A 23,602-nucleotide genomic window follows, 5' to 3' on the forward strand; every position below is an offset into this window, starting at 1 on the left:
GCCCAGTATTGAGGTCTCTTTGTTAGTAACTACACTGAGTCAACATATAACCTTAAAAACAACAAGGAGCCGTCTACTTGCTTACGTACATGTTTGTAAGTGAACCACAGGCTTTAATGGCATTTTTTCAGTCCTCTGATGAGTAAAGTTCACAAACTGTGGCTGAGTGAATTGTACTTGAGGACTTGAGAGTAAACTTAAAATAATTAAGTAGAAATTACTACTTAAAAAATAAATTAATCAAACATTATATTTACTTATTTCATTTGCTAATTTTACTTACTTTAAGTAGATTTTACTTAATTCTATACTTAAATTTAAAATAAAAAAAATATGCGTGCATAAACTTGCAAAATAAAATTTAAGTAAATTTACATATTTTTTCAATGTATCAGAATGATTTCTGATGATCATGTGACACTGAAGACTGGAGTAATGATGCTAAAAATGTGCATCACAGAAGTAAATTATAGTTTAACATGTATTCACATAGAAAACAGTCATTTTAAATTGTAATAATATTTAATATTTTTATTTATTTATTTTAATCAAACAAATGCAGGCTTGCTGAGCAGAAGAGACTTCTTTCAAAAACATAAAGAAATATATAATTTCAAACTTTTGAACGCCACTGAATGATCTATAATTATAGAGATGGATACACTCTCACATACATTGTACAAACTTGCATCATGCATTTGTTTGTGACTGATTGTATGTATTTTCTCATAATACTGTCTGTGTTTTTGTGCAGGTCTCCGGAGGGAAAATGTTCCACTGATTTCCGTTCCTGCAACCTCAAAGTAAGACCAAGACAAACACACAACTCTCACGTCCTGATAAACCTGTAGATGTGCATGAAGCGAGTTTGAGGCTCGTGGTGGATGAGTTAGTGATGGTTAGTTTGGTTGTGATCAGATGAAGATGAATCCGGTTGAAGGCTCTGATGGTTCTGTGACAGGAGATCTGTAGTGTGTTTGGTTTGGTTTGGTGGATTGGTCCCGCTCTCGTCTCTGTAATGTTCTGTGGGTTGTTGACGTCTTGCAGATGTTACGGAGATGTCGCTGATGAACGATCGCATGCGTTCATTTGCCTCAGCAGATCCGCTTCTTCAGGACGTGTGTCATCTGAACGGATCTGCTCCACATTCACTCACATTCATCTTTAATAAAGTCATTACACTCACTGTCTTCTATCAGGTCCTCTCCTCTCTGCTGTTCCTGACAGTCCATTCAACCTGTTTGTTTTCTCTCTTTCTTTCTTTCAATTCCATAGTGAAAGTGTGGAGATTATTGTTATTTTTTTTTAGCTCCTGGGGTTTACCAAATAATCCAGGCTTATTTAAGTTAGTAGTAATTATTTTGAGCCAAATCTAGTGACAATAAGTCAGACTAACTGAAATAAGCCTGGATTATTTGGTAAACCTGTTTTATGAAACACCTCCAGGTCATGCAGTCTATCAATATTATTATATAATAATAATAATAATAATAATAATAATAATAATAATAATAATAATAAGGGAAGGCAAGGCAAGTTTATTTATATAGCACATTTCATACACAATGGCAATTCAAAGTGCTGTACATAAAAGGAATTAAAATCATAATAGCATAAAAAATTAAAATAATAATCACAACAATAAAAACTGAGAATTTAAGAACATTTAAGATGATTTAAAAAAAATTATAATATATATATACATAAAATAATGCAATCTGTTCGGACGCAGCACAGTGCTCATTCAATAAATGCACAACTGAACAGATGAGTTTTGAGTCTGCATTTAAATGTGTCTAATCTGATCTCTTCTGGAAGCTGATTCCAACTGTAAATTACTAGTGAAATATTTGACTTTTAATGTCTAAATTAAAAAAATACATACCTAAGAAAAATATATTTTATTATTACAGTGTGAAAAAAAAATATTATTTTGTAATATTTCACTGTAAAAAAGTATAATAAATTTAATGATAATAATAAAAATTTGAACAAAATAATACATATTGTAAATGCCTAGTGAATTTCTAAAAAATCAAGTTGTTCAATGTTTCAATTTTTTTTTATTATTATTACAATGTGTTGAAAAATGTATTTCGTAATACTTTACTGTAAAAAAAAATATAATAGATTTAATAATTAAAAAATAATAATAGTATAACTAAAGGTTAAACTAAATAATAAATATTGTTGTAAATTACTAGTGAAATATTTAAATTAAAATTTCTAAATAAATTACATACCTAAGAAAAATAATACTTTATTACTATGTGTTGAAAAAATAATTATTTTGTAATATTTTACTGTGAAATAACATTTATATATATATAAAACTAAAATTTTAACAAAATAATAAATATTGTTGTAAACTACTAGTGAAATATTTCACTTTAAATTTCTAAATAAAGTAACAAATCCATATGTATGAAAAATATAATATTTAATTATTACTGTTAAATTATTTTGTAATATTTTACTGTCAAATACACACACACACACACACACACACACACACACACACACCAAAATAAATACTGTTGTAAATTGCTAGTGAAATATTTCACTTTTAAATTTCTAAATAATAAAAAAAACATACCTAAGAAAAATACAATATTTTATTTTGACTATGTCTTGAAAAATTTATTATTATTATTATTATTATTATTATTATTATTATATAAATTAAATAATAATTTAATAACAAAAATAATAATGTAATATTAAAAAATAATTGTTTTACAGTACGTCTATAAAATTACAATATTAATATTTATGGCTATTTGTTGATTTTTAATGTTAGACTATTGAGTTTTAGTTTTGGTTTATACAGTAAGTGCTTCTAATCACTTGTTTGGTTCATTAATGTACGTTAAAGTGACTCAAATGCTGATGTGGAGTTAAGCAGGATTCAGGGCTTCATCCCAACTCTCATCTCAGCCGTTTATTGAAGGAAACTGGTGATGGTTTACTGTGGGACTGAATGTTGTATTGTGAGCCTGGAAATGCATCTTGAACAAAATAAACTGGAGAGAGAGCGTGAAGATGGCCATTAGCGTTCCTGTCACTGCTGTCATTTTGTGGAGGAAATGTAGAAATGCTGTGGTTTTGTACTGGAGTGAGTTTAGAAGAGGAGATTCAGCTCTGAATGGCCTTCAGACACGATTTACACCTGCAATTTAGCCAGAGTTCAACAGACAAGACTGATGGACCGCCGACTGTCCGTCTGTACAATAAAACTGCAGCTCCTGCACTGTCTGGCTCTCTGATCACACACACCCCATAAAACATGGAAACTGGACGTGTGAGTGTAGTTGTGTTTATTTGTTTGTGTATTTTATCAAAGACTGGTTTTAAATTTTAAATGCAATCAGCATCAAACGGATCTAAAGTCCTGAGAGCTGCTTGACAGACGTTGAATGGTGTTGTTCATGTGTGCTGAAGGCAAGAGCTACTCACCAGAGTAAATAACTCAAATAACTCAAAATTATATTATAAATTACTGAAACTAACTTAACTCCACATTTCTGTGGTGTGACAGAAACGCAGCTATTTTCTGCTGCTCCTAAAGTACCATTAATGCAAAAGTGATGACAGGATTGTCATTACTAGGGAAATTATTCCTTTAAAAGTTTGGTGAGCATGTAGATATTGTAATTTAAAAAGAATATTTCTAACCTCAGAACACTTTAAAAATATCTGTGTAATTTAGTGGAAAAAATGTTTTTTTTCACATGCAAAATGTAGACAACCTTTAATATGTTTGGAGTCAGTAAGATTTTTTTTTTTTAATTTTGTATTTTTTTAAAGAAGTTTTTTCTGCTCACCAAAGCTGCATTTAATTTATTGGATCAAAAATACAGGAAGAAAATAGTAATATTGTGAAATATTATTACTATTTAAAAACAAACAAACAAACAAAAAACGGTTGTATTGTAATAAACAGCGATTACGTCCATCCAGGGTTAGTTATTTTAACATCAATAAAATACTAGTTACTAAAAACGTTAAAATTTCATTTTTTATTAGTTAATAATTTTAGATTATTTGTATTAATTTTTAATAAGTGTATTTTTTTATATTTTTATGTTTAAGTAATGAATGTGTTGTTTTTCATTTCAAAACCTTTTTTCCACAAACAAAAAATAAATAAATAAATAGAAAATATAATGTAAAAAAAAAAATATATATATATATATATATATATATAGAGAGAGAGAGAGAGAGAGAGAGAGAGAGTTTAGCATTTTTTTGAAACAGAAAAAAATGAAAACTTTTTTGACATTGTAAGTGTCTTTACTGTTGCTTTTTTACTGTTCAAGCACCCTTCCTGAATTAAATTATTAATTTAGCTAGATAAAGTTTGTCAAGACAAACTTTAGGTTGGCTTGAGAAAGACTAGCTTGAAAGTTTAAAGCAGCTGTAAAAGCTTAAAGTTTTGAACTTTATATAGACAGATTAGATGATTAACATGTTGCTAGCATGATTAAGATGTAATTGGCATGATTCTAACATTTTTCTAGCATGTTTAGTATGTATCTAGCATGTTGCTAGCATGATTAGCAAGTTGCTAGCATGTTATTACCATTTTTTAACATGATTAGCAAGTTGCTAGCGTGTTTCTAGCATTATTAGCAAGTTGCTAGCACGTTTCTAACGTTTATATCATGATTAGTAAGTTGCTAACATGTTTCTAGCATGATTAACAAGCTACTAGCATGATTGTAGTTGCTAGGCTAGATAGATCTAAATAGACTAGAAATATTAGATAGAATGGGAGTTTGATTGAGTTTAAATTTTGACAGTTGGAGTTTGAATAGTTTTGGCTTTTTTCATTTTTATGAAAACTATAAGTGAGATCAGTCTGAAGAGCTGGGCTGAGTTTGGTGGTTCTAGATTGAAGCTCTAGGAGGAGTAGCGTTCACAAATTTAGTCGAAGAAGAAGAAGAATAAAAAGCAGATCGGTAGGTTGTCTTTCTCAAGCCAATCTAATAAATAAATCCTTACTGATCCCATAATGTTGTCCAGTAGTGTGCATCTATCAGTGTGTTTATATTTCATTCTACTGCTGTAGGTGGTCACATGACGCTCAGAGCTGGTGTGATTGGCTCAGAGTCTGGCAGCAGTAGAGAGCACAGGTGACTCCAGCCAAGCAGCTGCCATTGAGATGAACGTGAGCTGAAGGAGGGATCCGAGCTCCTCCGGCTCAAGCGAGACCCAGTTTCACCGCAGACCGACCAGATTTCAGCAGATCCTGCCTCGTTTTCCTTCGTTCTATTCGTTTAGCCGTTACCCTTTTCTCTTTACGGGATCCGTGTCTAAACATTGTTCTCTTATTGACTCTAAAGGTCTAATTAACATATGCACAAAAACACAAGAGATAATTATTTCTGCACAGTCACGATTCAGAAAACTCCGATAATTGAATTCTCCTCTTCATTTCCCTAAAAAACCCGAGCCAGCGGTCCAGACGCGGCTCTCTGAAGTTAATTATCTTCATTATGGAATCATCCTTTCTTCCACACGCAAACTTCTCCGGAATAACTCATTACACGACTTCACGAACGCGCGCGGTTTGCTGTGATCCGCACACAAGCGTACAGGGATTCGATAACGGATTTGAAGAATTAGATGTCAATTTATGGCCATCAGGAATGATGCATTATACCGCTTAATAAACTTCACAAACACACGCCAATGAAACTCAAAATAAACACGACTAAATGAAGTCCTTCAGCTTTAAATGGCACAGGAAAGATTGTGGCACTTCTATTCTCGCCAGAATGGATTTACTGATCAGCACAAAACAAAAGCCAGCTGGAATTACAGAACCATACTGATGGACTGCTGCGATTGTTTGGAAGATGCTTTTAATGTAGGGTTAAAAATACATAAATGAAAATAAAACCAACAGCAACAAATCAGTCTGAGAACATTTTAAGATGCATATTAAATCAAACGTTACTTAAAGGGTCAAATGAAAACTTTTTTTTTTTTTTTTGAAGATTCTTTACAGATTTATTCTGTATAATAACTGTTCACAGCATCTGTCAAACTCTTAAAGGAGTAGTTCACTTTCAGAACAAAAATGTCCAGATAATGTACTCAGTCCCTTGTCATCCAAGATGTTCATGTCTTTCTTTCTTCAGTCGTAAAGAAATTATGTTTTTTGAGTAAAACATTTCAGGATTTCTCTCCATATAGTGGACTTCAATGGTGCCCCAAGTTTGAACTTCCAAAATGCAGTTTAAATGCAGCTTCAAAGAGCTCTAAACGATCCCAGCCGAGGAAGAAGAGTCTTATCTAGCGAAACGATGGGTTCTTTTCTAAAAACATTTACAATTTATATACTTTTTAATCTCAAACTCTCGTCTTGCCGAGTTAAACAAGATGAGCATTTGAGGTTGAAAAGTATATAAATTGTATTTATTTATTTATTTTTTTTAGAAAATAACCTAGATAAGGCTAGATAAGACCCTTCTTTTCTTGGCTGTGATTGTTTAGAGCCCTTTGAAGCTGCATTTTGGAAGTACATTAGAAGTCCATTATATGAAGAGAAATCCTGAAATGTTTTACTCAAAAAACATAATTTCCTTACGACTGAAGAAAGAAAGACATTAACTTTTTGGATGACAAGGGGGTGAGTACATTATCTGTACTTTTTTGTTCTGAAAGTGTATTCTCACAAAAAGCATCAGATGACTTCAGAAGACTTGAATATAGCATATGATGATGCTTTTATGGGATATTTTGAGCAAAATATTTAAAAATATAGCTGTAAGCAGCAATTATGGGGCCAAGCACAATCAGAGGCAAAATAGTGATCTAAGAGTGGCATGGAGCAGCCAACGGCAACAATGAGTCCTTAAAGCCATTTTAGAATGATTTTAGTCAAAATGGTTCAAATATCATAAATACAATCTGTGTGGTCAGTGTAAGGAGACTATCGCACATACAAAGTTTGGTGTCAATATGTCAACTTTACAGAGATACAGCCTCAGACACAGTCTCATGCCTCAAATTTGTTGCGTTGCTATACAAAAACAGTTTTGTCTATCGATGCAAAATCCATAACATTTTGTCAGCACAGTCTGAAGATGATCTGACTCGATTTTGGTGAAAATCAGACAACCGGTCTAGGAAGAGTCAGAAAAAGTATGTTTTCAACATAAATCAATATGGCAGACAGGAAGTTTTGCCAACTATATTATTGGTATAATCAGTATCAATGTTCTTGGCATGACCCAAGGAATATTTTGAGAGCACTTTCATTACAATTAGCCACTTTCTCCAGAAGTTATTAGCATTTTTCAAAATCTCCTTAACTTTTGACCGCTTTTTGAGTACTGTCAGGGCATGGTGCCGAAGACACGTACCGAGTTTCGTAACGATCAGCCAACGCGTTCGTAAAATATAGTATTTTTTGACCAAATTCAAAATGGCTGCCGCCCAAAATGGCTGACATAGGAAAATTGGTTCGACTGAGCATGCCCTTCTGAATCTAACGAGACCAGTTTTGAGACTTTTAGCCAAACCATTGAGAAGTTATAAGCTAAAATAGACATTTTTTCGTATCTCCTGACCACTACATGGCACTGTGCCAAAACTTTGCAGGTAGCCTCAGGTCATGCTTGTTATAACACACACCAAGTTTGGTCTCTATACGCCAAACCTTTGCAGAGATATAGCCTCACATCCATTTTTGTGTGCTTTTTGCAGAATTTGTTTGCGTGCTAATCAAAAACGGTTTGACTAATCAACTTGAATTCCATAACTTTTCGCTAGCATGGTCTGAAGATGAAGCCAATTTTGGTGAAAATCAGACAAACCGTCTAGAACGAGTTACAAAAAATAGGTTCTTCAAACAATTATGAATTTTGATTCTGAGCCTTACGGTTCAAAAGTTATTAGCATAAACATGAGTGACACTTTGGACAAGTTTGAGTTAGAGACTCCAAATTTGCTATGGCTAATGTTGAGATTGTCCTCTATCAGTTTGCCAAATTACACAACTTTCTCGCAAGTGTTTCTATGGGCTGCCATAGACTCAAGAGCGGAAGAAGAAACGGAACAAGAATAAGAACGTTAGAACGGATACAGTAGGTGCCATCGCAACATTTATTAGTTGACACTGCAACAATTTTGTTTTTTGTTTTGTAAGCTTAAGTTGAAATGTTCGAATTACTAATACTAAATGTGAAATAAAAATAAATTAAAAGATTTCTAAAAATAAATGAACTGAAAATGTAAAAATAAAAGGTAATTCAAAATATTAATACATATTTACAATGGTATATAAATAATACTAAAGTAACAGTTTGACGTTTTTATGAGAACAACGTACTGTACAGTGAAAAGTAATTTAATAATGGCTAGTTTTTCATTTTTAGCTGAACTCTGTCTTGAACAGAATTTCGGCGTGAGACTGGAGATAAAGCAGCACGAGGGTTTGAATAAAGTGTTACAGACGAGTGACAAAATGAAAAACGACGGACGGACGCTCAACAGCAGATGCAGCGCAAACAGATGTGCACACATTAAAATCATCTCGCAGAGTCTTCAGATGAAAACAGGTCAAGCTCACGCACCTGACTGTGTCCTGCGGGACTCGCAATACATCTTTAATTAAGAAAACAATCTTCCTCCGCTCAGAGTTCACTAAACTGAGACCTACTTCTGGATTTACCATTAACACTGTTGTTTGTCTTCAGAAGTTTCCATTCTGAGAGACGCATTTAATCTGTGTTTAAGGAACCAGACTTTACGAGAGCACAAAAATCCTTAACAAATGATGTACTTTTTTTTTTTTTAGTGAAATACAAAAGTTTTTTTTTTTTTATCTGCTTTTTTACGCATAACAATAATTACTTGTTGACTTGTGAAACGTGTCTCATATCTTCAGCTAAACGTCCACAGTCCATCTCTCTTTGTCTTGTTTTGCAGCCGTATACAACGTTTATTGCATCAAATGTTTGCAGTAAACATTGGTCTGGCCAGTCCATCAGTCTCTGAGTCTGAGTTTCCCATACATTCCCATACATTTTTGTCAGCAAGTTCTCTGATGTTGGTTAATTATGATTAAATTTAATTATTAACTTATATATGTGTGTATATATGTGTGTGTGTGTGTGTGTGTGTGTGTGTGTGTGTGTGTGTGTGTGTGTGTGTGTGTGTGTGTGTGTGTGTGTGTGTGTGTGTGTTGCGTTTAATAAGTTTAATCATAAACATTGAATTTAACACCAGTGTTTAATAAGTTTACAGTTTGATCAAAAAGTAATCCAAAAGTAATCTAAAAAGTAGTTAGAATACATTACTTAAGCTGAGCAACCTAGATTCCAATACTACCCTATCATGACGTAATCTGTATTCAGTAACGGGTGACAGTTTGTAAGTAATCTCTGTGACTGAGTTGATAACCAGGTAAGTTTGCAGTGAGTTGAAAGGTTTATTGAGAGAAACTCTGAAGTAGTTCTGGGAAATGTCTCTGTTCTGGGAAACTTCCTGTTAGATAAGAACGGGGCCCAAATTATTTTACATTGTTGAAAATATCAAATGTTTTAATAATCTCATTCAGTACGTCACTCAAGAGCAATTTACTCAGCTTGATATGAAAGTGGTAGAGTGTGTGTTATTCTGTATGAAGTGATTTGAGGCTTTAATGGAGGTCTTGTTCATTTCCGTCTCGCTCTCTGTGCGCTTTAACTGAAGAGGGAAGAGCTTGTGCAGAGATTTTCCTTGATTGACTCGGGAAAGTATGGATTCTAATGAGCGCCGTGTGTCGGACTTCAAATTATAATGCAGGGTTTTAAGACGTGAGAGGAAATTTGATAGAAAATGCCATTTTCCTTTTTGCTTTTTTTGTGAAGAGATCTCTATTTTTAAGTAAAAGTGACTCTCAGCTACTAGATCATCATGTTATTATATGTTACTCCATAAACCTCTCAGAGAACATTGGCCTTTTCTAGCGGCAGCACTGCTGAAATTCACAAGATATTCAGATGGAGAGAATTGGTGACCGCAAAGCAAGAACACAGTGTTAGAAAAAAAAAGTGACAATTGCAATATTTTAGTGTTATGCTTTATATATTTTGATGTTTGAAAAGACAATTTGAAATAATAATTAATTCTAGAATGATTGAGTTGATTTTGTAGGAAAGTGAACCTACATATAAAATCTTCAAAACCTCTCTCAAACCAATAAATATATAAATAAATGGCCTTGAGTTATGCCGCTTTTTCCTCTAGTTGTATTAATTCAGTAAAATAGGAATAATTATTATGATTTTACCATCAAAATAAATAGGTTTTTAAATAAAAAAAAAACTGTCAAGCTTTATTTCAAGCATTAAACATTCAAGATATTATTTTGATAAAAAAAGAGACTTGAAGTTTGTACTTTTTTGGAAACAGATTTATAATCAGGTTTATAAGTTTAAGTTAAAACACTAAAATGACTAAAACTCAACTAAAACTGGAATGAATGAATGAATGAATGAATGAATGAATGAATGAATGAATGAATGAATGAATGAATGAATAATAGTTAGTTTTCTAATTAATTTTTACATATTCAACAAAATAGTAATAATCATTTAGATTTTCTGTAATAAAATATATAAATAAATAATGAAATAAATAAATAATTCCCTTGAGTTAGTTTTCTAATGAGTTTTTACATAATCAACAAATTAGTAATAATCATTTAGATTTTCTGTAAAAAAAAAAAAAAAAAATATATATATATATATATATATATATATATATATATGTGTGTGTGTGTGTGTGTGTGTGTGTGTGTGTTATTTTTTTATGTTAGTTTTAAGATTTTAGAGCTGCAAAACGATTAGCCGTGATTCAAAATAAAAGTTTGACTGCATACTATGTGTGTGTACTGTGTATATATATTTTTATCAGATTTTGATTGTCTGTTTTTTTTTTTCTTTTCTTATTGTCCATCATCTGTTCTGAAAGTGATTTAATAATGAATGAAAATGTTTAATAATTGAATGAAAACCACAAACTCGTCACCGCTATATAGTATAGAACAGGCCTTTAAAGGTGCTTTGGGACATTCGTTGTCGCCCGTTTCATCCCATGAGAAATCAGCTCTCTGTGAGTCTGCAGGAGGAAGGCTGGTCCGCTAATGTCGGAATCACGGCAGCATTCCTGGAGAACGGTGAGTCAGCCTCGCTCCTCCCGCCCGCTTCCCTCCGTAGCTAATAAAGAGTAACTCTTTATCTCAGACAGGTTTTTAATATCAGAGGAACAAAATTAAGTTGACCCCGTCACAAAGCCTCGGGACTGACGGTGAAGTGTAAGCCGGCCTTCTCCTCTAATCTCGCCGTCGCTCCTCCCGCGCTCCCCTCAGACGCCGATAAGACCTCCCTCGCGCTAGCGCTAAGTCTAATGAAGATCTTATCTGGTCTCAATAGTAGATATTAACATGTCCTCATCAAATCCACAACCCTCGGCCTCCCTCGAATCGGCTCCAAACAATGCCTCGCCGACGGACCGGAATGGATCCCGAAAAATGAGCTTTCCTTCATTTCGCGGCATTGTAATTCGTCAAACGCTCATCAAGATTAATCAGACGCCGGCGTTCGGATCAGCATGAGCAAACTAATGACCTCATCGTCGAGGTTCAGAGATCCGGCAAGATCTTGACTGAGAGTTTCTCATTATGGAAACGGCGAACTAGAGAGAAACTAGTCTCGCTTATCACCAAAGTACACTCGATTTTGACGCAAGCATTTAGCGTACAGCCCAATGCAAACTAAGTTTCATACTTGTCCAGTATCTGCGCTATTTCTCTGAAGAAGCACAGACACGCCCCTCACAAATGCATCACACCCCTCTTTATAGCTCCGCCCCCTAATAAAAAAAAAAAAAACATGCTATGCAGTAGGGATGGGATAATAAATCGATTCATAGATCGATTCTGAAATCTTCCGAATGCATCACAATTCTCTTTGGAATCGATTCTGATCTTAGATTTTAACAGCAGATGGCGCTCTAATCTAGTTTTTATCCGCACACTCAAACGCTCATGAGATTATTGTAATCAAGATGTGTTCGGAAAATATCCGAATTAATGTTGAATAATTTCTCGATTCGTGGTGCAACGATTTATCATCCCATCCCTACTATGCAACACAAGCACCTCCCTCATCACGAGTGGACACGCCCCTTACTGCTGATTGGCTACAAGTGTTTTGGTGCTCAGTCTTGTCCACTTTACACACTTTTAACTGCACCTTAAAATGCACTTAAGTTTTGACTCGAATGTTTAACGTATAAAACATTCGTAAACTACACTTTATTTCATAGGATGCATGAACACTAACGCTCAACGCATGCACAGTTATATCTTTGTCCAGTGTTTGTGCTGTTTCTCCCTGGAATTTTTAAGCAATAAAAATGCCTTTGCACTCTTTTAAACTGAAGTTGCATGAATCTCTGAATCCACTCATAAAAAGCTGTTTCCATCCACCTATTGTTATGCGCCTTTTGGAATATCGCATAAAAAAAAAAAAAAAACGCTGGGTGGAAACAACAAGATGCGCATAAATTCTTCAAATGTATGCGCACAATTGAGTAGAATAAACTTTTGATCCGTTAAGAAACAATTTGCATAAACTATGACGGAAAAACATTTTACCAAATAAATTCCTCCATGCGCATTAAAAAAGTTATGTGACTTTGCACAATGGGACAGGATAACTTGACTAATCAGTGGACCAAAACATCTGAAATGTTGTTTTGGTCATTCTGAATGCCTGAGCAAAGTCTGTCCTCAAAGTATTTGTGTATAAATGTCTTTATTACACTGCATTCCCAAATAGCAGGAATCCACCTCCGAAAGCAGTGACTGCGTTTATTGCATTAAAGTAAAAGTACATTTATTATATTCAGTGCCTTTTTTCTGCTTTTCTTAGTGATATTTAGTGCCAGTTGTTGGATGTAAACGGTGCTATTCGCAATGTTCGCAATGTTTTGTGCTATATTCAAATTTTGCGCACAAGTTAAAGGTGCCATAGAATGGAAAACTGTGTTTACCTTGGCATAGTTAAATGATAACAGTTCAGTACATGGACATGACACACCATGAGTCTCAAACACCATTGTTTCCTCCTTCTTATATAAATCTAGTGTTTGCAAAAGACCACCGAAAAATAGGTCAATTCCAACATAACACCGACTATTGTACAATGGCCCCGGGATCGTTATTAGTTACGCCTCCAACATTTGCATCGCCCAATCATCGGTAACGTCAGCACATCAGTAAAATAAGGCGATCTACTGAAGGGACATGATAGAGAAATAACTGCGCTGATGATGGCGAATGATTTACAGATCCCGAGTATCACTGACAAGCAGCTGAACTTGTGTGGTAAGCACTCCCTCTGCATTATAACTTTACACAGAGCACATGTGATCACAGTAATGAGACTAAAATATTGGCGATTCAAAACAGCAGATTCAACAAACCACATATTAAAAGCGGCTAATGCAATCTATATTTTTATCCATGTGCCAGCTATACAGATGAGCAGCTCTGTGAAACAGCCAATCAGAGCAGAGCTCATTAATATTCATGAAGCTTCCAAATAAGGCAATAACAGAGCATTTCATTCTAGGGACAAATACTTAATGGAGCTGTAAAACCATTTCTGGAGATTTTTTTGCCCTTTCCTATGCCATATACCTTCTATGTAGATATCAGAGAAAAGTTCAAAATATTGTATAAATGCATTATATGGCACCTTTAGATGGAAACATAGCTAATGTGGCCGTCTGTTGTTGTTGCATCTTCAGTAGTTCATTGTTGTTGATGAGTCTTTTTGTTTGGTTTTCCACAGCCCATCAGTGTCGCCGCCTAGTGGACAAACTAATTCAAGATGCATAAGCGAGCTTAACGCACACTGTATGCATGGTTGGAAAAATTAGATAATATAGGCATATTATGCTGCTGATGAAATGTATGCCAAGCACACTGAATGCAGAGCGTACGTGTTAAAAACAAAGTATACTTAAAGACACAATATGTAAGATTTTTTTTTTATTAAAATATCTAAAAACCTCTAGAATAGTGTTATATATTTTGTTGTACTCCCAAATGTTTCCAAGAATGTTTAAATCCAGAGAAATAAGAATTTAGCTAGTGTAACGGACCGTTTCAATGCGTCGCCTGCCAATGACGTCATTCACCCTCGATTTACGGTTTTATTTTGAAAACATGGAAACACTAAAGATGCTTTATTTTGTTATGCACTCTTTAGTGGCAAAAAATACATATTGTCCCTTTAAGGCTGTGCATAGAATTGCAACTCTTTTAAATCCAGAACTGCCCACTGAGACAGGACTGACGTCAAGTGGCCTTTTGAGTTTGGAAATGTCTCTGAGAAGTGGAATATGTTTTTGTGAGATGTCTCAATGAAAATCTCTGAGTGTCTTTTCACTGAAGACCCGATAACGCTATCAAACCCAGCCGCGGGATCTTCTCCAGAATCGCTCAATGCGTGGGACACTGTAAAAACAACTCTGGCAGACAGATTAAAACATTGTGCGCTCTGACTTCACAAAGCCAGCCAAAGAAAATGTTACGATGCTTTGTGTGTGTGTCTGAAAATAATAAGAAAAAGCTAGAAAAAAACCCACGTTTATTAAACATAGGAGATGATAAAATGTTCAGAAATGAGGACATTCTACTATTTTCATTGTGTGTGTGTGTGTGTGTGTGTGTGTGTGTGTGTGTGTGTGTGTGTGTGTGTGTGTGTGTGTGTGTGTGTGTGTGTGTGTGTCTGTCTGTCTGTGTGTGTGTGTGTGTGTGTGTGTGTGTGTGTGTGTGTGTGTGTGTGTGTGTGTGTGTGTGTGTGTCTGTGTGTGTGTCTGTGTGTGTGTGTGTGTGTGTGTGTGTGTGTCTGTCTGTCTGTCTGTGTGTGTGTGTGTGTGTGTGTGTGTGTGTGTGTGTGTGTGTGTGTGTGTGTGTGTGTGTGTGTGTGTGTGTGTGTGTGTGTGTCTGTGTGTCTGTGTGTGTGTGTGTGTGTGTGTGTGTGTGTGTGTGTCTGTGTCTGTGTCTGTGTGTGTGTGTGTGTGTGTGTGTGTGTGTGTGTGTGTGTGTGTGTCTGTGTCTGTGTGTGTGTCTGTGTGTGTGTCTGTGTGTGTGTCTGTGTGTGTGTCTGTGTCTGTGTCTGTGTCTGTGTCTGTGTCTGTGTGTGTGTGTGTGTGTGTGTGTGTGTGTGTGTGTGTCTGTGTGTGTGTCTGTGTCTGTGTCTGTGTCTGTGTCTGTGTCTGTGTGTGTGTGTGTGTGTGTGTGTGTGTGTGTGGTTGAAGGAGGAAAAGTAAAGTATTCTGGATCTCTTATCATTGCTCGTGGCATTGGGGAAAAAAAAGTGAGACAGATGAAATATTAAGTGTGAACATGGCTGGAAGACATGGGAAATAAATGGGTTTGCTTGACAGATTTGGATGGATCCACTGCTGGCCTGAAAAAAAGCAACAGATAAAACTACAACATCAAAGTGGCTTGATTGTTTAATCATTACTTTTATTGATATACATCAATGTTTTAATTGAACCACTTCCTAAAAAGAAACCAGACGTGACAAAATCAACCTAATTCAGGATCAGCCTTTATTTTGTGACGTCCTCATCAAAACTCCACACGTAATGGACATGAAGTATTGATTTTTAGTGTAAATGGTTTTCGTATGCGAGTGTGGACTTCAGTACAGAAACAACAATCGACTAACCGCTGATTTTATAAGCATGTATTCAATGACACGTCACAAATAAAGAGAATGAATGAATAGAAAACAAATCCACCAGTACGAGCAGAAAGCGCACACATCAGCGAACGGGGCGCTGCGGGGTCAGAGGTCACACCGGCGGAGCTTTGTTTTCAATTCCTCTCAAGCTCATTTCACGCATTCAGCTCAAGTAATAGCAGGAAAGTGTACGATCGATGCCGATTGATCCGAAAGACCTTGGCAATTAGCCGTGTGCACGGGGCCGTGTTATAGCGGATGCGTAAACACACCGCAGCGCCGCTGGATTGAGTTAAAGCTGGAACTGACACCTGGACTCGTCTGTCGCTCCTCATGAACTGAAGGCAGAGCGCTGCTGTTGTGTCGGCCTCCGCCGTCTGTCTGCCGCTATTTAGACACGGAAAAATGCGAACTGAAGGCTTTGACATCCGTAAGTGTTACATATTGTAGAAAACGTCGCCCACATTTGACATGCAAATTTAATCAGGAAAGCTGCATATATTGTCATTTTAAACGCTGGCAGCAAACATAGAGCTTAAATAGAGTCATCAGATCATAAATGCACAACGTCACTTTGTGTTTCTGTCATGTTGGACACTTTCCTTTGCTTTTGGATTGTTATTAAGCTACTTCCGTTTGCTTGACCCTGATCTCGCTGCGTTACAGAAAACGTTTTGACATTTGGACTAGGGCTGAGTTGAAAATATTGTTTTCTAGACTTCAATCTATGCTGTTTTCAGTAGAACAACGAAACATTACTACATCTCCCAGCTTTAAAGTTCTGACAGTTTTATTACAAAATTCAAACAATTAACACCATTTTGACACTGTTTAATGTCTGAGGAATAGATGGCTAGAAAAAGAAGTAAAATAAAAATAGTAGAAAAGGTTTTCATTTTGATGAACGTATGCACTAGGGCTACATTACATACTCCTTAAATTTTCACTTAACCTGTTACTCAATATATAATGTATGTCAGAGCTAGAGTCAATCTGTCAGGTTATGATATCCACTGTTTAAATGTTTATATTTCAATAATTATCTGGAGTAGAATCAGAATTACATCATTAAAATGTATAAAAAAAAAAAAAAATGATTTGTGTTTATATATATATATATATATATATTTTTTTTTTTTTGTTATAAAATCTGCCTTATGTGCAATCTGAATGTTTTTACAAATCACTTTAATACTAATTTAGTAATGTTCCAACTGACTGTTTATTGTATAATTTACAGCATTAGTTGACCAATATTTTCCTTTAATAAAAATTGCCGTACTGTACCTGATTGTATATCCAAATGAATTGATTTTAATGTCCAATTGTGAAATTTGTCTCAATTCCCAGCCCTAATTTTGACCTTACAGACATTATTAAGTGAAACCCGACCATCAAAAGTCTCATTTTCTGCGTCTGTGTGTTAGTGTTTGGTTGTCGGGACGGTCTGTTAGTCCTCAGGGTCTCGTGATGCTCGTATCTGTCCATTTAAGAAGCAGATCGATGGCCGGCCCGATGGGTTGATCACCTTAATGCTTAATCAATGCAGTCCAGCGCTCAGGAGTCCCCGGGGCCCGAGGAGACTCATTCATCCCTGCGCACGCGTGTGTGTGAATTATTCTAATCTGCGACGGCCGTCTTCATGCCTGCAGACAAACACTCGTGTTGCTATTGATCTAGTGAGAGTCTTTTATGACTCGCAGATCTCTTGTTCTCTTCTCTCCTCTTCTGAAAAAAAGAAGTGCTAGTGTTAAATACTCTTAAATGGGTGGTCTTACAAGGGTTCGAAGACTTGATTGTGTTTATGAGCTGCACTGCAACGTGTTCATGCATTTTTTTCACATAATTTATCTTTATTCTACACTGCTTTTCTGTTCTTAAAAATGTTGACTTCGGGTAGCTGCATGTTCCTGGGGGCGGGGTTTATGTAAATTTCAAGGTTTGTGATGTCACTAATGCAGGAAGTAGCTCATTGTAGTCCCTACCAGCCGTCTGTTGTAGGCCGTGAAAGCAAATACTGTAAAAGACAATTTCTCCCTTTGCATTGGACTTTTATGCTCAAACAGCGATATTACACACTAACTAAAGTTAAAAAGCTGAAATCGTGATCTATTACCCCTCTAATACAGAGATAATATACTTTAAACAATATACTTAAGTGCGGACTAAACGTATTCTGTTTGAGCACAACTTCATGTTAAATGCAATAAAACAAATTTGTATTTTAAGTTTAAATTTACATTGAACCCACTTCAATCAGGACTTAAGTTTTATAATTCAGTTGTCTTTAAAATATGGTTAAAGTGCAGCTGAATGCACTGACAAGCATTTATGATAATTTCAAATATGCTTTAATGGTATTTCTATTGAAACTTGTGTCATGTATTTGTTTTTTATATTTGTAATTGCAACTAAGTACATTTAAAATCTATTAACTTTGAATGTAATATTGAACACACTACACTTAAAATAATCAAGTTCTTTGCTTTAGTATGTTAGTCAACACATCACAAGAAGTGTACTTCTTTAAAACACCACAAAGGATTTTTTAAATATTATGATTTCAGATGTATTTAAAAGAAAAATAAATAAATCACTTTTTAAAAGTGTACTTAAGCGTATTTAGAAGTGTCTCTAAGTCAATTCAGTGGCCTTTTGTTTCATTTCAATTTTATTATATGCAAGTGTTTTTTCCTCTAAATATACTAAAATGTACTAATATTTGAAATGCACTAGAAGTGTACGTTCAGTATAATTAAGCACACTTGGCATCTCTATCTAATCTGTTGTTCATATTGAAAGTAGCTCTTTGTTTCCAGAGCCATGAGCCGTGATTTACTGCCAGATTTGACTAGTCTGCAGTTGGTGATATTAAGGGAACTTCAGTCAAGAGAGGGTTTGATTGGACCGAACATGTTATACACCCACCGTGTACAAGATAATATCATGAATATTTTAGTGTGTTTTCCAAAAAAAAAGTTTTTAAATATGCATTTCTGTACTTTAGATGGACTCGCTGCTAACACACGTTACACTTCTAATAGGGGATTTTCAACATAAACAGCAACGTGAAACACTGAACTCTTGTGTGTGTGTGTGTGTGTGTGTGTGTGTGTGTGTGTGTGTGTGGGCTGGTTCTGTACGCAAGACGTATCTGTGGTCCAGTTTCATCTAGAAGTGCTGCTTATTAAAATATTCATAAATACAATCCCATTGTCTTGTTTTATGAGTATAATTATGGCTGTCTACAGCGATTGTTCAGCAACGTGCCAATTTTAAAACTCTGTGAAACGCTAGTTTTGTCAGTTCTAATAGCAGATTATTTCATTTTAACGTGCTTTATTAGCATGACAAATAACTCAGCATTTATATTGCCAAAGCAGCTGCAGTTTAGCTGAGGACGAATGAGAAATATAATAAATAAATGCAAAAAAAGGCCGATGTGATAGAAGTGGGAAAGTAACAGATGAAGTTAGAACGACTAGTTTTCCTGTGCGTTTGGTTGGTTTCTGTGTTTGTAGATCGCTTGCGTTTGTGTTTCGTCTGATGTCTTCAGACTTCATTCAGGTCCTCTCTGGTTTCCTCCTCTCTTTGATTGGGCTGGGAGTCTTCTAACCTGACACGGGCGTCGTGGCCCTTTAATCCAGAGTGACACCGGTATAAAACTCGACGCCAGCTAATCTCTCACACCAGGATTATCAGATTAATCCGGCCGGTTTATAAGATTGACAGACTATCGGGAGAGTTGATCTGTCAACTTTATCAGGCTCTTTTGGCCACGGAGGCAGTGTTTGCGTCTCTCTCATGGGCCTGGAGCGAGAGATAAGACACAAGATGAATAGAATTCAGAAAAACACAGAAATAAGCCGCAGTGTAAAGCAGCGCTTTATCTGAGAGCAGGAATGGAGAGCAGACGTCCGCTGACCCGCCAGAGCGTCTGACTGCTTTAGGTGGCCGTCGAGAGCGTCTTTCAGCACTTTGAGCTTTGATTCAGATGGTCCAGACAGCTCAAGCCCTTCTTCTGGAAAATTAAGTCTTTATCAAGACGAGGTCGGTGAAAAGAGCTGCTGCTGCAGAAAACATTGATTGTCAGTCTCGGGAGGTCGCACTAAATATTTTAGCAGTTGTTTTGTATTCTATGTTTTTTGAGGCCTGCCATTTTTACAGCTCTTTTACCAAAATTCTGGACATCTTCAAATACTTTAATATGTGTAATATTCTCATTTCTTAAACGTACATTTAATTTTAAAAGCTGGCTTATAATAATAATACATTTGTTGGATCATTTTCTTGCAACAACGTTCAATAGAGTAGAATATTCTAACTACTATTAGAATATAATAATATTGAAATGATTTTTGGAGAAGCTTTTTTAAATATATTACAATAAAAAAAAAACATGTTGATGAGCAGAAGAGACATTTTCAAAATATTAAAAAAGGGTAAATATGTGAATGTTTGAGGTATTTAACACTCTAACTCAGTAAATAAATAAATAAATAATGCATTAAATCAAAATATCATATTTACCAGAATATTAGATTAGATTGTCAATTCTTGGATTTTTAAAGATTTTAATGTTTTTTGAAATGGGATGCAAAACCATGATGCATAGCAGTCCAACAAATTATATCCAATAATTAATACCATACAAGAATGTCAAGCTTGTGATAGATTTCAGAAGGTTTGTAAAGAAGTTTTAACAAAACATGGGATATTCATGTCTCCAGTGCCTACAAAAATATCCCAAACAAACATATTTGTGGAAAGTGTCAAATGTTGTATCCCTGCGTTGACCTCTTGTGTTCTTATCTGGAAATATTGTTCTGTCTGTGTGTTTTCTTCCCCCTCTTTGAAACCTTCAACAAGCCTTTCTCAAAGATTAAATGTTATTTGTGACTGTAAAATTACTCCTCCTCACCCAGCAAACAAACATGAAGCAAACACACATTTACACTGCGCATTTCTTCTTATCGGTGAGGGTCGGTGGAGCAGCGGGGGTCCGGCTCTGTAGCCCTCAGTCGATCGTTAAAGATGCCGTTAGGTGTAATTACATCTGACTGCAATCAGAACTCATTTAAATGAACAACAGAGGCCAGAACGGACTGATTTCATCAGAGAAAATCAGGTCAGTTTCGAGATTATGACCTTTCGTTTACTAACATTTCAGACTGAAGTCTAAAAAACACACAAACACACTCAGACGCAAAGAAAGAGAGAGTCACTCTCCAGCAGCTTGCCATGCTCATCGTTAAAAAAATATAAAATACTACTGTTATAAACGGATAACAAATAACTCATCCCGGACGAGCCCCCAAATGTCACGCGGCAAGTAACAACATAGTCATGGTTCGTTTACTGCACTGTTCAATATGACGAAAACCACGTGGTTCAATCAGTGAGCAAAAATGAGACTGGAGATGCTATTTGTAATGAGTTTAAACTGAGATGCGGTCCCAAAAGCTTTCGATCTGATTTTTAAGCTGCCTACACGTACGGTTTCCATCACATTTGTAAAAATCATACCGAATGTGTTTATGCTGTTCAGACTTAAATTGAGTTGGATATGGCAAAATAAGATTTTTGCTGCCTGTTTGAACAGCAAAAGATATATTTTTTTTTAAAGATTAAGAATATTTTGAACCGAAAACAGCACAGCTTACCCAAAGATGAGACCGGAAAAATAAATCAATTTCAGAGACTTTGAATTCAGCTCAAACTTCCAAAACTCTTGTTTGTTGGGATGTGCAAGACTTTGCCTGAATGACTAGTCGACTTATCAGTCTTACAGAAGGCCTTCTTCAAGAAGACTGTGTTTAAGTTCATCCTATTTTGATCTGACATGTTTATTCACTAGTGAAGGGAAATTTAAAAACAGCTCTAGACTTGACAATGACAGGATAAACTAGATCATTTTGAGATATTTTGAGAAAAATATATATATATATTAGTCTAACCAGAGTTGATTTGTTGGTTTTTGGATGACTAGTCAATAGGGGTGTGCGATATTGACAGAAAATTATATCTCGATATTTTCTGGGATTTATCGATAACGATAATTACACAATATTTTGCACAGTGTTTTATTGTGCTGGTATTTTAAGGACTACTGTGGACAGCTGACTCCTGAAATTTTTTGATATTCTTCATATTATGTCTGGTCAGTTTACAGCAATGATAGAAATGAATATTTTCAAATACTTTACAAAACTTTTATAGGCGTTTTTACCTTTATAAAGCCATTTGTTTAAGTGTGCATAATCTTTAAGTCAAATTCTTACATTTAACCAGTCAATTAGAATAATAATACATTTGGGCTGTTACCAAGCAAATTAAATCAGTATTAAAAAAAAAAAACAATAATTTGCAATGCAGAGGAAATGCAGAAGCTGCATCTGAAATGGCTTTAGATGTATTTACACACTGTTTAATGCACCTCAGAGGGGAATATTTGAAATTATTTGAAAATATACTGTAAAAGATGTGAAATTAAAACAGCCAGTAGGTGGCAGCAAGTCACTGTTAAGTGAGTCATTGCGATTGACCCAAATCATTTAAACAGTTGATTCATTCAGCAAAACAGTGCTGTTCGCTGCGATTGGCGAACAGTTTAGACGGCGTTTCAGTCCTGCCACGCCCCTTAACAAAGCAGCAAGTGGGAATACCAGTATTGTTTTTAATATAACTCTGGTTGCATTCTGAAAGAAGGACTTATTTGAATGATATTCTAATGGACCGCGTTATGACATCATAGCATCCGGAAAACAAACCAAAGGAGCCGTTCGTTGTAGTTCTTGAAAAGGGATTTAAAAAAAAAAAACTAAAAACTAAACGCCCTTTGGAGTGGACTTTGAGATTTGTAACTTTGTAGATTTTTTTTATGCCCAAACATACAGTTGCAATCGAAATTATTCAGGCCCCCAAAGACTGCAGTACTTTACAAATACAAGCTTTTCTGAAGATCCAGAACTTTATAAAAATTGCATTTACAACAGTTTGCTGGCATATTAAAAGTGATAATGTCAATATATAATGTATATGTATATATATATATATATCAGAATTAGCTTGGGCTGTTACACATACATTTAGCCCATGCATGTGCTGAAGTTAAGTAGCAAATATGGTGAAGTCTACAGAGCTCTCACAAAAGCTATAGAGAAGAAATATTTTTATTATATTAGAAAGTCTAAGGCTACACGGACATTTCTAAGACGTTACAAGTTCATAGAGACACAGCTGGGCAGCCTTATTCCCTAGTTTAAAGTGTGTTGTATCAGAAAACCTCTTAAGGGTGTTGAACACAAAAAAGCACAATATCATAAAATGTTTAGTCAAAGTATGCATCCACATCTACTTATTCTTGGTTCAGGGTTCAGTCATAGAATGTTCTTGAGTGGCCTGTTCAGTCTCCAGATTTAATTCGCATTGAAAATATTTGGTTAAACTTAAAGAAAGCTGTGGCAAAGTTAAAACCAAAGATCTGAAAGCTTTTTGAGGCGAGGAATGGGCCAAGATTGCAGTAGACAGTAGTAACAGACACTTCTAAGCACTTCCAAGCAGCATTAATTGGTGACTTTAAAGAATAAAAGATTCTGCACCAAATTTTAAATTTAGGGGTTGAATCAATGTGAACATGAACGTTTGGATCCAATTTGATTTCCTTTCATTATTCATCAACTTATGTTCTCAGAATTACTGAAATGTGTATTAAAGGGACACTCCACTTTTTTTGGAAATAGGCTCATTCTCCAACTCCCCCCGAGTTAATAAGTTGATTTTTACCGTTTTGAAATCCATTCAGCCGTTCTCCTGTTCTGGCGATATCACTTTTAGCA

The 23,602-nt window shown here is 35.3% G+C and overlaps 1 protein-coding gene across 1 annotated transcript in view; it reads left to right on the top strand.

The window, feature by feature from the left end:
* The window catches only part of LOC141332501 (receptor-type tyrosine-protein phosphatase delta-like), a 412,589-nt gene that overhangs the window by 194,397 nt on the left and 194,590 nt on the right, over positions 1-23,602 (top strand). The window contains 1 exon segment of the mRNA XM_073837637.1: positions 755-803. The gene's annotated coding sequence lies outside the window, so the exon portion shown is untranslated.

The sequence above is a fragment of the Garra rufa genome, chromosome 3, assembly GCF_049309525.1.
Source record: "Garra rufa chromosome 3, GarRuf1.0, whole genome shotgun sequence".
NCBI classification, from domain to species: domain Eukaryota; kingdom Metazoa; phylum Chordata; class Actinopteri; order Cypriniformes; family Cyprinidae; genus Garra; species Garra rufa.